The following is a 15,794-nucleotide window of genomic DNA, read 5'->3' on the forward strand; positions in this document are numbered from 1 at the left end:
GCAAATGTAAAAATAATGGGTTGGATCCAGAATTAATCATATTTAGAGTAGATCTATTGAAATCAATGAAACTTAAATTAGTCCTGACTAATTTCAACCCTATTGATTTCAATTAGTCTAAGTAAAGCAATGGTATTGCCCGTAGTAACCTATGGCTGCAAGAGCTGGACCATAAAGAAGACTGAGCGAAGGAAGATCGATGCTTTTGAACTGTGGTGCTGGAGGAAAATTCTGAGAGTGCCTTGGACTGCAAGAAGATCAAACCAGTCCATACTCCAGGAAATAAAGCCAGCCTGCTCACTTGAGGGAAGGATATTAAAGGCAAAACTGAAGTACTTTGGCCACATCATGAGGAGACAGGATACCCTGGAGAAGATGCTGATGCTAGGGAAAGTGGAAGGCAAAAGGAAGAGGGGCCGACCAAGGGCAAGGTGGATGGATGATATTCTGGAGGTGACGGGCTCGACCTTGGGGGAGCTGGGGGTGGCGACGGCCGACAGGAAGCTCTGGCATGGGCTGGTCCATGAAGTCACAAAGAGTCGGAAGCGACTGACCGAATAAACAACAAAAAAGTATGACTAATTCTGGATCCAACTCTATTACTGTAATTTAAATAGAAATACAACACATCCCACCATAGTGGGGAAGACCGTGACCAAGTGACCAGTGTGCCTGCTCAGCCTGCTGTCCAGGTGCTACCTGTTGATGGTCACCTGCAAGGTCTCCCTTCACCTGGTCTCCCTTCCCATGGTTCTTCACCTTAAAACCAAACTTGGGACAGCCTTTCAAATAGAGGACACCATCCAATATATTTAATGCAAATATATTGTATTTAATGTTTTAACTTCTGTAAACCACTCAGAGAGCTTCATCTATGAGGCAGTATAGAAATATAAATAAAAACAACAACAACAACATAGAGGGCTGCCCCCACTTTAACCTGCACATAACTCTATCCTGCAGATCTCACTAGATCTCCTGCTATACCTGGTTCATCCAGAAAAAAAGGGGGGAGAAGCTAAGGTCAAGCTGAAGTATATGCTGAAGCTGTTCCTGCACAATTGAACTCAGTAGTCTTGATCTTGCAGCTAGTTTTAGATGTATATATTCCACTGCATGCATGGAGATCCCCAGTCTGGAAGGGGTGCCCCATTCACTTAAATAGAGAGGATTTTTGCTACAGAGATCAGCTCCCTCTGTTGAAAAAAAGACTTCCAGGGGCTCAAGAGTGATCATATCAGAGCATACGTGGAACACTGGATAGGGAGATGTGACTATTTTTTTTCTAGCAGAACGAGGTCCTTTCAGACCAAAGAAATAAAGGGAATAACAGCTTGTACAGAAGGGCTGTTGATTAAGACAGAACTGTAGGTCTTTGCAAGGTTTCATTAACCTGGCAGTAGTTCAGTCTCCTGAACGTTTGTTCTCAATGTTTTCTGAAGTCTCAATTCTTGAGAAAAATCTATTCCTGCTGGGAATGAAACTGCTATTTCTCCATCTCAACCCCTTTTGTGTTAGTGGAGGCTTAGCTCATCTCTGGGAAAATGCTGCAAAAACATTTCTGTGAATATGGTGTACACTTCGTTTGTACACAACCTCTCCTCCAGCACCACCCCACCTCCCCAGTAGCCTAGTCTCTCGCTATTCCACCAAATGAACTTAATGGCCGAAATACTGGGTGGAACAACAGCCTGTAAGAGGGAAAAATAAAAAAAAAAGGATAGCATGGTCCCAGTTTGCTTTTCCCAGCTCTGCAACTAGTTGCCAGACACCTCAACACTCAGGATCTAAAATCAAGCAATAAAATGTACTTGTGAAAATAATTGGCCTCATTTTCTGAAATACTGAAGGAGGAATTATATGTTACTGGCAAAATGTATGTAGGAAACCTCAGTGCCTGCCTCTGTTTGGGAAAAACACCTTGGGGGAGGGATGATCTGGACTGGTGAAGTGGGGGGGGTGGTTGAAAGGGTAAGCAAGCTTCTAGACTCGCTTAGGAGGGAAACAGATGCCGGGGGGAGGGGGAGACACAGAAGTTGTACTAGAAAAGCTATGGGCAGGAGACGAATAAAACGTTCCCTCTTGTACTCTCTGCTCCAAAACATCCCCCACCCCAAAACAAAAGTGCATTTCATAGCGTTATAGAGTTAAAAGGAGGGACCTCTGCTCAATGCAGGATGCCGCTACAGCATCCTTGACAAATGGCTGCCCAGTCTTTGCTTATATGCCTCCAACGGAGACCCTGCCACCTCCTGAACAGCTCTGAACAGCTCTTACAAAGGTTCTCCTGATGTTTAGTGGAATTATTATCACTATTTTCATAAGAGAAATGCCCATCCAGGTGATGTTTGCATTTAGTTTGTAGTCCCACCCCAAACCACTGACCGGGTTCGCATGATCGGTGGCCAGCAACATGGCTAAAATAAGACACAGTGGCTTAAATAAGTCATGGTGGCTTGCGGTGCATGCTGGCCACCGTTGTGAATATTCAAGCTGTGTCAGGCGGTCGCCACAGCTTCGCATGTCATGCAAACCCAGGCAAGGTGGCTTGTGACTGTGGTTAACAAGCCACCCCAGAACCTGAGAACAGGCCACGGGGTCTGGGTGGCTTGTCAACCATGGTAACAAGTAAGGATGCTGGAAAAATCTGCTGCAGATCCAAATGAGGCCAAGTTCCTAGGAATCTGACCTCTGGATTCCACAGCAGACTGCCACCCCCTTACCTGGCACACCCACCGTAGTTCATGGCATGGCTCTTCAGCTCTCTAAAAGATGCAATAGGCTAATGGTGGCCGCCATTAGCCTATTTCAGGAAAATTATGGTGGTAAATTGTGTAGTTTATGGCATTTGCGGCTGTAAAGCACTTCCTTCTATGTAACTGTGGCGTAAAAAACTATGGTGGGCGTGCCAGGGCTCCAGGGAAATCCATGGGGCCCTAAGCAGCCTGGATTTCCCTGCAGTGGACCCCAGCCCAGACCGGACATCAGGGGGTTCGCCCATCCCTATTAACAAGCCATCCTACTTGGTTTGCATGACATGTTAAGCCGTGGTGGTGAATGACTGCCGCGCCGTCAATATTCACAATAGTAGCCAGCATGCACTGGAAGCCACCGTGGCTTATTTAAACCACACGGCCAGCCACCAATTGTGTGAACCAGCCCAAATGTGGGCTTAAAGGTGGATTTTCCTCTCCAACTCTAGGTCTTTAGATTGTCATTTCCCCTCTACTTTAGTTTACAGGGTATTTTGGAACAGATGATTTATGTATAGATAATGACTGTCTTTACTATGTTGCAAAGAATGTATCCATCATCATTCAGAAAGGGAGCATGTGTATGATTTATCTATTATCAATATAAGACGATATATAAGACGATAACCCATAGTTCAAGCCAGAACAGTTGGTGTATTTAACTAATTTGTTGCATTTGGAACCTGCACTTCCAGTAAGTCAATGGTTTCTGAAGCTTACTATCTTCAGGGACTCCATTCCATGTCAATTTGTGCACTGAGGAATCCCTCCACATCTGCCATGGAACCCTGTCCTAGGCTGTAGTCATGCTGACTTCTGAGGCTTGCCGCTTGTCCTGCAAGCCTTGCCCTGCTTTCTTTTGATTTGACATGCTGGTCATGCCTACTTCTGGGTAGACATGTAGAGCCCCGTCCTGCTTACTTCTGAGGAGGCTTAAAATTGGTAAGAATCACATTTTGGCCATGCTCACTTTTTCCATTTTCCCCGCCCACATTTGGAATGTGCCCCCCAATAACTTTCCCAGATTGGAATTCAGCTGTTGGAGTGAAAAAGGTTCCCACCCCTGTAGGGTGTACATGGAACATTGGTCAGACATGCTGGATCTCACCTTTGCCACGGATCAACTGAGAGTATTACTTAAGTAATACTCAGCACTCCACTGCAGCTGTGAATTATAGGGGAAAGTTGGTAGTGGTGGAGGAACTTTTTCTCCAGTCAGTTTCTAGGGTGGCTGTGTGTACTATTACAGAGGACAGTCCTCTATTTGAAGCTGTCCTCTATTTGAAGGGCTTTCCAGTTCAAGTCTGGTTTTAAAATATACAGGTCACCAAGTCACAGTCTTGCCCACTATGGTGAGATGTAGTGTATTGTATTGTATTTCCATTTAAATTATAGTAATCATTTCTAAATGTGCATCTATACATATAGTTTGGCATGTGCACATTGTATGCAAATTTGCACCGAGTTTTTGCCCTCTTTTTTGATGCTGCAGTTTCTCATTTTTAGCAATGTGAAAATGGCCACTATACTAAGTTTCTAAGGAATGCACAGAGTTCTGCAGAACATGGTTGGAAATGCTGCCTTCTGCAGAGCTTGATGTGGCCAGTGCTGGCTCCAGTACTTTGAGGGCCTTTGGGCAAGGCACCTTCAGTGGCCCCACTCCCTCAGTGAGTCTACCTTCTCACCGCCATTGTCACGAACTGTTGTTGCTCTTTCTCGTCGTTGCTATCAAGTGCTTGTTGGGCAGTTGCATCTCTGGCTCCTCTGGCTCGCCACCACCACTGTCTGGGCCAGAGTGAGAGGCAGGTGAACAAGCAGGTTGCAATGGTGAAGAGGCAGAGCAACTCCAGGGAATGCTTGTCAGTGGGGCCCTGCTGGCGTGTGGGCCCTCAGCAGGTGCCTGGCCATGCCTACCCTTGACGCTGGCCACTCATGATTTTTAGGCTGGTTTTTAAAGTTAAGATAGCACTTAACATAGCATTATTTATCCTTAAGAGTGCGCTGATGCTTGCCATGGCAGCAAAACATTTTTTTAAAAGAAAAAAGAAAGCAAGCAAAGTGGGGAACACAAGCCTATTCTGCTGGCCATTAGAAACATTAAGTCCAACCCCCCTGGAATTTGAACAAATTCTCCTGCCCACCTCTGAAAATGGCAGAAAATGTCTCCTCCACTTTCATGTCCAGAGAATGGGGCTGTGAAGGTCAGGAGGCACTTCTGGGCCCAGCACAAGTATTTTTGCTGCTGCATACAGGCTGTATTTATTTTACATTATATTTTTTCAGTGTTCAGTTTTATGTGATCCTAATTTTGTATGTTTTCATTTATGATATTAACCAACTTGATTATGATAGCAAAGAGAGGGAATATTTTAGATGAATAAACAAATACCCTAACAATAATTATAATGACTCAATTCATATGGCCTACATTTTATCTAGACCTATTTTATGTTATCTTTTTCTCTGATCCTTTTCCTGGTCACCTAGTTCCTCCAAGCAAAGATAAGCTCTTTTCTTCTCAAGTGCTGGCTTGCTGGAAAAGAAGAATAACCTTGTCTTACAGACATGAGGGGTTTTGAAACAGTGCTCTGCCAAACGATGTGCTGATGGAACATTCCTCACAATATCATCCGTAAGTAGCTGTGACTCAGAGACTCCATAGCAGCCTTCCCCCAACATGGCACCCTGCAGTTGTGTTTTACTACAACTCCCATCAACCCTGGCCAGCACAGACATGCTGAGGTGGGATGATAGGAGTTGTAGTCCAACATGGCTGCAGGTTGCCAGGTTGGGGAAAGCTGGTCTATAGGAATGCATTTATTATGGCAGGTTGGTGGATACTTGTATTCCTCCCCTTGTAGTTAGGCTGATTCAGCTTAAAAGATTTTGCTATAATAAGGGAAGTTCACACAACCTCCTGCCCATGTGTTGAAATAAAACATGAGGGGGCTGTGGAACCATGTGGAATAGTCCCACTCATCACCAATGATGCACCCTGAGGCCGCTCCCCCGCCCCCCGCCACTATGCTCCCTGCAGCAGAGACATTTCTCCAACATCTGTGCTGTCTGGCGGCACGCAAAATGGCTCTCCACATGTACTGGTGTCCACTTGCAGAGGAACCCATGTGAGGAAGAATCCTGCTTGTTGCTCCTTGCATGGAGGAGCTCTACCTACGTGTGAACATCAGTACATAGGGAGAGGCGGAGAGCCCTTTCCCACACCATCGGAATGAACAAACACTGGGGAAACATTTCTGCTGTGGCATGGGTTAGTGTCAGGGGTGGGGCTAGCCACATGGCCTCCATCATGCATTCTTCAACACGGGGGGCGGGGGAGTCATGTGAACTTCCCTATTGTTTTCTTTTAGGCACCAGTATTCCAGCCTGCAATGGACTGCACAAGGAAAAGCAGAATAGAATATTTAAAATAAGATAAAATAAAATGAGGCCTTGTGAATGGTTCAGAAGGCCAGGGCAGTGCTAGGCACCTAAAAGATCCAGGGCTCAGGCCCAAAGGACAAATAATTGCCCCTATCCCCCTCCCACTTCTATTCACCTCTAGTCTAGAGCAAACCCCTGATGCCAAGGAAGGCCCACGCACCCACCAGAAACTGGCCACACTGATCATGCAAAAAGCCACATGCCACGTAGATCATCTAGAAAGATGACTGCAGAGCCAAGGAGCTCCAGACACACTCAAGCAAGCTAGGGCAAGCCGTACAGTCATACATTGCCTTGCCCCAAATTCAGGCATTGCTGCTCATTCAAACCCTTTTTGCAAGCAAACCCATTTCTATTTCCCCCCAAGTTAAGGAAGCATCAGGAGGAAGCAAAGATGAGGAAGGCTTCTGGCACTCCATTTGATATGTGAGCAGCCAATGTTCCTGCTCTTCCTCTCGTCACAACCTCACTGCCTACAGTGGCCAGGGCACAAGTGCAATTGCCCAGTAGCAATTTGCTGGGCAGGACTCTGCAGAGTCAGGTACACTCTGAGAAAGCCAGGTGACAGTGGGGCTGCTAGGCACCTTTGGACTCTGGACTTAATGAAAATAATGAGTGGACTGTAGAAGGAAAGGTGGCAGTCTCCCTTCTAGTTTAAAAGTCTTCATGCTACACTCCCTATCAGTCTGCTAATGGAGTGAGTTCTAAGGTATCCCTGTAACTGCAAGGTTACTGAGAGGGAAGAAGCAGGCTTGTATTAAGTCTGATGATGGCAACTGGGGCAGCTCCAAAGATCCAGGGCACAGCTCAGAAGATCCTGGGCCCATGCCTAGGTAGATCTTTCTCTAACACCACCCATGCCGAAGGCTGTTTGATTCCAGGCCCAAAATATCTTAGATAGGCTTGACTTGTCTTTCCAATGCATGCTGGAACACAACCAGAAATGTAATTAATGCTCCTGCATATGCATTTTCATTTGTGCATATATGTACACTTATTTAATAGCACCAGGCCCAGTGACAGGGGTTGGCACCATCTGGCACTTGATGATGGCTTGAGCCTTCCAGAGGGCCTACTGCCCTGTGCCTCTCTTTTTGAGGCAGGCAGGTGCCAGCCTGGCAGCAGGGGGAATAGCCAGTTTTGTCGGAAAACTCTGGTGCCCACTATTTTAATTCCCCCACACTGCCTCTGGGGCCCTGAAGGAGCATTGCTCAAGTGATCCTCCATTGGAGCAGGCCCTAGGTGCATTATGGGAGAATTAATATGGTGGGCTTCAGCAGCACATATTGGCAAAATGGCTCCCCCCCCCCCGCTGCTAGTGGCCATCTTCCTTAAGATAAGAGGATTGGGGCCACTCCTCCTCTGCCTCCTCCACCATCCAAGGCAGCTTGGCTGCCACCTCCTCCTTTATCTCCTTCACTACCAGCACATTTGTCTCTTCTGCTGCCCAGGGGCTCAACTGGAGGGGGCTGCCAATAGGGTGCCATGTACACATTGCCCCAAAAGAGGACACACATTTACATACACTTTGTGTATGCTAAGTTATATGTATAGATGCAAATGTATAAATAATGACTATAATTTAAATAGAAATACAGTACATCTCACTATAGTGGGGGAGGCTGTGAATGTGATAAGGTACCCTGTGTGGTGTGCCTGCTCAGTCTGCTGTCCAGGGGCTATCTGTTGACGGTCAACTTCAGGGTCCTTGTTCTCCTTTCTTATTATTCTTTATCTTCAAACTTGACTTGGGCTGGACAGCCCTTCAGACAGAGGACACCTTCAAATAGAGGACTGCCCTTTATAAAGGATACCTGGCCACCCTACCTGCCAAACCTGGTGCCAACCCTGAACAGTGCAATCCTGTGTATGTTTACTCAGAAGTAAGCTCCATTGTGTTCAGTGGGGCTTGCTCCCTCATAAGTGTGTTTAGGCCTGCAGCCTAGATGTAAAAAACAGTTGGCCTGGATTGCTAGGAACTACTGAACCCTACGCAGTGTAGTGCATTGAACTTCACAACCCTGGAGGCTTCCTTCCAGTTCTGTAACTCTTGTCTATTTTTATAATTCCTTAACTATGAAAGTACTTTCAAGAGGTATAGTCTCCCCACCCCTTCACTCCACTAATAAATAGGACTTTGTACTATTCTTTGTCTCCTATTTTGAAGCTCTTCTGCATGAAAACAAAGCATTAAACTCCACGCAAGCCCTAGTGCCATGATCATCAGTGGGAAAATACAACTTTCACTCAGCAGCTGTAGCTACTTTAATGAGAAATCTACATAGAGAAAATAGGCAATCACATTTCTGCAAAGTATGAAATTTTCCATTAAATTGTCTCTTCCTTTTATATAGCACAGCTGCAACTGTTCGCTATGGGATTTTTTCTCTCTCTCCTCCCAGTGCTTCAGTTCTGTTGACATTTGGGAGCAGACACGTTAGTTCAAAACAATTCATTTAACATTCAGTAGAAACCCTTAAAAAAAAGATCCTGATTTGACCTCCAAAAAATTTAGGGAGCAAAAACACAGATAAAATTATGTCTAATAAAAATACAAAAGTAGCCATCTAAATAAACATGCTTCTGTGAAGTTAAAAATGGCCAGAGAATGTAATAAACATGTCGTTTGCTTCCTGAGGAATCTCTGCTAATTTAGTCTAAGTATTAATCTTCAAAGGTTTTTGATGTTCTGGTCCATTTTTCTTTGTCTATTGAACTTCACAGTTTTGGTTTTAATGAGGAAAGGGTTCTATGGCTTTTATCAGATTTAACAAGTCATTGCTGGTAAACGGGATTTCCTGAGCTACTGTAAATTGTAATGTCAGAGTCAGACTATTAACCAATAGGAAATACAGTTTTGAAGGCAGAGTTCTGCTCTTTTTATCTATTAATATTCACATCTTCATATATGGAACAAATCCCCTTTCCAATCCACTGGGGAAACCATATTCCCACTTGGTCTTGGCAACCATGGCCACTCCAAGCACAGCAGGTATGCCCTATCCCTATTTTCACCCGGCCTGGAAATACTCCCTGGAACATGGCAGCACAGATTTAAGTAATGGCAGGACTGTTTATGATTTACTTTATGAAATGCTTCGGATTACCATGTTACCATTATGAAACGCTTCGGATTACCAACATATTTTTCTAAAGATACAGGATTTATTTATTTTATTTCTCTACCACCCAATAGCCAAAGCTCTCTGGGTGGTTCATAAAAATTAAAACCACAAAGCACAGCATAAAACAATATAAAATATGAAAGCTTAAAACCACAATATAACAGTACAACCAGAATAAAACCTAGCAGCAATGCAGAGGTTTAAGGTACAGATTTAAAACCCCAAAGCTAAATCACTAGGAAGCTAAAAAGTTAAAATACTGGGAGAATAAATAGGTCTTCACTTGGCGCTGGAAGGAGTACAATGTAGGTGCCAGGCAAACCTCTCTAGGGAGCTCATTCCACAGCTGGGGTGCCACAGCAGAAAAGGCCCTTCTCCTCACTTCCTTTGGCAGGGGCTTATTGGAGAAGGACCACTGAGGATGATCTTAGGATCCAGGCAGGCATATATGATCTTTCAGATAAACTGGCCCCAAGCTGTTAAGGGCTTGGATATGGTTATGAAAGCTGTCCAAGTAGGGATGTCAGAGAATTTCTCCACGAATCTCAGGGAGGCCGAATGCCAGCGCATTCGGCCCCCCGAAATTGGTGGAGAAACAGTCAGCCCCCCCCCCCCAGGATGGGACTTACCTTGTGCGAATGTCCCTGGTGGCGGCGGCTCAGCGGCGGTTTGGCGGCTGCGGCTGCTGCAGCGGCCGTTCTTCCGACCGGCTGCCGCCGCTGCCATTTCCAAGTTAAAAAAAAAAAAGGGATAGGCTACATAAAGATTTACGTAGCCTATCACGGCTAGGGATGGACAAAAGTCACTTACCTGTCCTCGAAGCTTGCTTCGCGGTGGGGGGGAGGCGCTTTGCTTCTCCCCCCGAAGTTCATGCGAGGGGGGGAGGCGACCCGCCTCGCCTGGCCGAAATTCAGGCCGGGCGGGAGGCGCCTCATCCCTCGCCGGCGAAATTCAGACTGGGTAGAAGCGCCCCGTCTACCCGGCCGCGAAAAAAAAAACAAAAAAAACCCCACCCCCGTGATAGGCTACGTAACGATTTACGTAGCCTATCACGGCTAGATTTCCAAAGTCAGCCGTGATAGGCTACGTAAATCGTCACGTAGCCTATCACGGGTGACTTTGGGAAAAAAAAAAAGCGCGTACACAAATGGCAGCCCCCATAGGGAGCCGCCATTTGCGTTCCTTATTTGGTCCCTGTAGTCTACGTAAAGATTTACGTAGACTACGGCGAAAATAAGGGCAATGCTATTTGCGTTGCCCTTATTTTCGCCATAGTCTACGTAAATCTTTACGTAGACTACAGGGACCAAATAAGAAACGCAAATGGCGGCTCCCTATGGGGGCTGCCATTTGCGTACGCGCTTTTTTTTTTTCAAAGTCACCCGTGATAGGCTACGTGACGATTTACATAGCCTATCATGGCTGACTTTGGAGATCTAGCCGTGATAGGCTACGTTAATCGTTACGTAGCCTATCACGGGGTTGTTGGGTTTTTTTTACTTTCCTTGTAATGGCAGCGGCGGAAGCCGGTCGAAAGACCGGCTGCTGCCCCCGCCCCTGATGAAGACCCGACGAACCGCCACCGGGACCCGCCACCGGGAGGGACATTCGCACAAGGTAAGTCCCATCCCGGGGGGGGCGGGGGGGTGGAGAATTTCACCACCGATTTCGGGGGGCCGAATGCGTTGGCACTCGGCACCCCGAAGTTTTAGGGAGAAATTCTCCCCCATCCCTAATCACGGCTAGATTTTTAAAAAACACTGTGATAGGCTACGTAAATGTTTATGTAGCCTATCATGGCTGATTGGGAAAAAAAAAACCTGCGTGTATGCAAATGGCGGCGCCTATGGGCGCCGCCATTTGTGTTCCTTATTTTGGCACGTGTAGTTTATGTAAACATTTATGTAGAATACAGCGAAAATAAGGGGAACGCAAATAGGGTTCCCCTTATTTTCGCCATAGTCTACGTAAATGTTTACATAGACATGGGCGCCGCCATTTGCATACGCGCGGGGTTTTTTTTCCCCACTCAGCTGTGATAGGCTACGTAAACATTTACGTAGCCTATCACGGCTGACTGCAGGGACGCAGATGGTGGCGGCTACGGCCACTGTCATTTGCGTCCCGGCAGGACAGGATTCGTGGCCGGAGGGACGGGGCGCCTCCCCCCCGGCCAGAATTTGGGGGGGGAGGGATGGGGCACCTCCCCCCCAGCCAGAATTTCGGGGGGAGGGACGGAGCGCCTCCCCCCCAACGCGAATCAGCTTTCGGGTTCAGGTAAGTGATTTTCGTACATCCCTATGTCCAAGCAGTGCTAGCCATTCTGGCCGTACCCTTTGTCAGGCAAAGGAAGGTAGATAGCTGGTTGATGTTCCTAAATGGATAGTGAATCTTGATTTATATTTTTAGACACTGTATAAAACAATTTATCTAGGCATAGTAGAAAATCAGTTAAAACATCAGTAATACATGACAAATCTTTAATAATAATGCAATAATACAGGGGTGAAGGACCTCTTTCAGCATGTGGGCCAAATTTAATTTCAGAGAAACTCCCTGGGGCCATATTGCAGGGGTGGGTGGAGCTGAAGGCAAAGGAGGAGGGGCCATTTTTTTTTAACCCAGTATATTATAGCATAAGGGAGCAATATTAGGGCTCCTGGACAGCATCTGAGGGCCCACATGATAGTTTCGATTCCCCAATCTGAGATCAGAGACAATGCTCTGACCTCAGTGGGGGGAACTGGAGATCCAGCCCCCTGGCCCCTTGCAGCTGGTGCAGAAAGTACTGCTCTGGCTTGCCTCTGTGGTTGGTAACGTGACCTCAGAGAGGGGGGAAAGGGGGCCTTTGGTGGGTGGGGATGGGAGGAGACTGGAGAGGCCAGGATATGAATCATCCTAAGCCTCTGCCAGCTTCCTTCCCTCCCACCACCCCCAAACGCCTTTGCTGGATGGGCAAAAAAGCCCATCTATCAGAAAAGGCAAGGTGGGAGGATGAGGAGGGGAAGATCATCTCCAACACTCCCTCTGTCCTGCATGAAATGCTTATAAGCCTCGAGGTTCAGGGACTTACTATCATTGAGAGGGTGCAAGCCATAGGATTGCACCCTAAAGCTCTTCCTGCCAGTAGCAAAGCCTTAGAAGAGGCATGCCAGCCTAATTAGAATGGGGGGGGGGACTGCACAAAAGCCAGGAAACCAGCAAATGATTGGGGGAAAAGGGGTTGGCCATCTGGGTAACCCCAGAAGGTCAGACTGGGAATTCCTGAAGGGCCAGATTAGGCCCCCAGGCCTAAGGTTCCCCACCCCTGCAATAACACAACAACAAATCTTTAAACATCCAACTCAGCATAAAAACACAAACACCAAACAGTGTAACATAAACATAAAAATCACAGGAGCTAAAACAATCAGCAGCAGGAACGACAGCCACCTTCAGTACTACAGGGACTAAAATAACAAAATCTTAAAAGGGCTGGGAGAATAAGAAAGCCTTGGCCTGGTACCAAAAGGACAATAATGTTGATGCCAACAGCTGGGAGGCCATCAGCACCAAAAAGGCCCTTTACTCCCTTAAACAGACTGTTATTTATTTTAGTATTATAACCCAAACAATAACATAAGTTATCTGGACAGATTACATAAAGCTAAAAGAATTAAATACAATATAAAGATGTTAAAATATGGTTTCTTGATACTGAGACCTCTCTGGAATGTGCTGAATGGAACTTATGGAAGCCCTCAGAGGTCTGAAGAAAATAACACACCTTTCTCATGCTCCCTGAGTTGAGGGAGGGGTCTACTGGTCTGTGTGTGTGCGTGTGTGCGCGCGTTTGCGTGCATATCTATGAAAAAGAACACAAGAGGATCAGCAATTTCTCTGGAAGTTGAAGGCATGTTGGGGTGGGAGGTGTCTATCTCAAGATCTGATGGGGGTACTGGAGTTTTTGCTTTGTAGAAGACTGTGCATCCTTGATTTGTATATTTTGCTTTCTGTTTATTTGCCCACGATGAAGACAGAAGCTAAAATTGTCCATTATATATGATGTTTCCCTCTTGGATGTATACTGACACACATGATAATCTTACACATTTATCATCTGTTAATATAGGTCTGATATAGTTATACAAGAAGGGATCTGTTGCAGACATCTCCATAAGTGAGGGTCTTCCTTCCTGTGAGCAGCATTGAGCTGCTCCATTTGCTAAGTTGCAGAGCAGTTGGCCATGTGATACTGGTTGCAGAGTGTGGGTGGAGACAGTTTTGTGGATTCTATAGTACGGCTGATCTTCCCGATGCTCCCTGGCCTTGTTGTATCTTAAATCAATCTCTTCCCACCTGCCTCCACCCACAAGCGTGTCTACAAGCCACAAACAGAATATTACCAAATTGCTACAAATTATTTACATGCAACATGCATATTGGCATGTTTACAGAGGCAAGCCACGTTATTCTGTTTGCAGCAAAAGCAAACTTGCAAGAGATTGAATGCCAGCATGTTTGTCTTCTAATTCACAACAGCTTTGTGAATAGTCACTGTTAATAATGTGATTGTCACTGCCTGCATGTCCTCCATTTCATTGTCCTCTGACCTCACTCTTTACGACCCCTTTCCAACCTGTAACTCAGGATAACACTTCATGCATCTGATGAAGTGTTCTAGAGTAAAAAGCTCATCCCATGATAAACCTGTTAGTCTTTAAGGAGCCACTTTATTGTTGTTTTTATTTTGGCATGAGTTTACCAAACTCGGTTGTGATCCAGTGGGGAGGATTAACAGGTGCGAACAGAATGAGAATCTCCCCATTTGCATATACAAAACCAGCTTTGGGGGCCAGGGGAAATTCCCTGCATCCAGTGCCTAGATCTGGGTGCTAAGTGCTTCTTCTCTACATATGTAGCTGAACAGCTGGCCAGGACTGTCAGCTGGGAGTCTCTGCTATGGAAATTAAAGTCAAGCACCCTTTCCGTGCTCTCCACAAATGGGTACAGAATACCAGTACTAGGGATGGATGGATCTGTCACTTTTGGTTTCTCTTTGGCCAATCCTATGTTCCATTTGTCTTGAACTTTGAGAATTTCTCCAGTCTTAAGTTCAGTTCATCCCAAACTCTGAAGATTTTTTTTTAATTGCATGAAAACTCATAAGCATTTTCATGCACATTCTTCGAATACGTGCATTTTTGTATTTTGTATTTTTGCTTTATTTACAAGTTTTTGCAAGCAATTTCCTAACATGATGCATTTTAATGTTATTTTGCCTAATAAATGCATTTTATGCATTTTTATAGGAGAGCTCCACTGCAGAAACATGCCTTAAGGCAGCGTCCCCCAACCTGGTGCCCTCCAGATGTGTTGGACTGCAATTCCCATTATTCCCAGTCCATGCTACCTTACAGTATAAAAAATTCTACTGAACAACACAATAGATCAGTCAAATTACTTCATTGCTCCTACAATAGCAGCTCATTCTTAACAACATCAAAGTCCTAGCAGCACAAGCCAGAAATGGTGCAACCTTGTGGGTCACAACAAGTATGTTTGTGTGAGATAAGAAAAAAGGTCAGGCTTGTGCAGTAGAGGGCATCCAGTAAGACATCTGTGATCTGTCTAAGGAACAAAACAAAACAAAAATGACTGGGATCTTCAACATTTCCAGACCCACAAGTGCATAGGGTGTTATTATATCTGCCACATTTCATCACAGAATCCATTGTCTGAAACTGAAGTGAACTACAAGCTCTTTGAAGTCTAAAAGCTCTCAGACCCAAAAGATAGTTTGCTTGGTAAGACAGCTCTTTGAACATAAAATAAAGGGGTGTGTGTGTTGAGAGTCAATTCACTCACCATAGAATCTTCTTGAAATTCTATGTCAACTAACCGTTTTTTGTTTTTGTTTTTTAAAAAGAGTATTAGCTCTCATGTAACTCTTGGTCAACAAAAAGATATCCAGAAAACCACATCTGTTCATTTGGTTGGGGGGTGGGGAGGTCTGAACCAACCAGAATTTGAGCATGGATTATCTGTATGGGTCATTTCTTCCAAACACAACTTAAGGAAACTTCTGTTCTCCATATGCTGCAATCTTAACCAATAATTTATCAGAGTGGACATTACTTTGGTTATAATCAAACGTATGTCAAGTTCAAACCTAACAATTGCTGACGCCGTAATTTCCTGGTAAGCACAGCATTTATCTAAAAAAATGTTTTGAACTGCTATGATAGCTGATATACGTACAGGACAGTATCCAACAAGGCCACTTCACCTCCACTGATTCACTTGTGCTTGTGGGACCCACTGTTGGTGCAATGGGGCTTTAGTACTTCTAAAAACAACCCCAGAAACTAGCAGAAATGCTCATGTTTGGATGGACAGATCAGTGGAGGTCCCTTCTGCAAGCTCTGCTAACCCACCCTATTCTGAAAATGAGTGTTTTTGCTCATTTCGAGTCATTTATAGAAGCACCAAAGCC

This window comes from Heloderma suspectum, chromosome 3 (genome assembly GCF_057233095.1).
Source record: "Heloderma suspectum isolate Gila_16-S chromosome 3, 16-S_ref, whole genome shotgun sequence".
NCBI classification, from domain to species: domain Eukaryota; kingdom Metazoa; phylum Chordata; class Lepidosauria; order Squamata; family Helodermatidae; genus Heloderma; species Heloderma suspectum.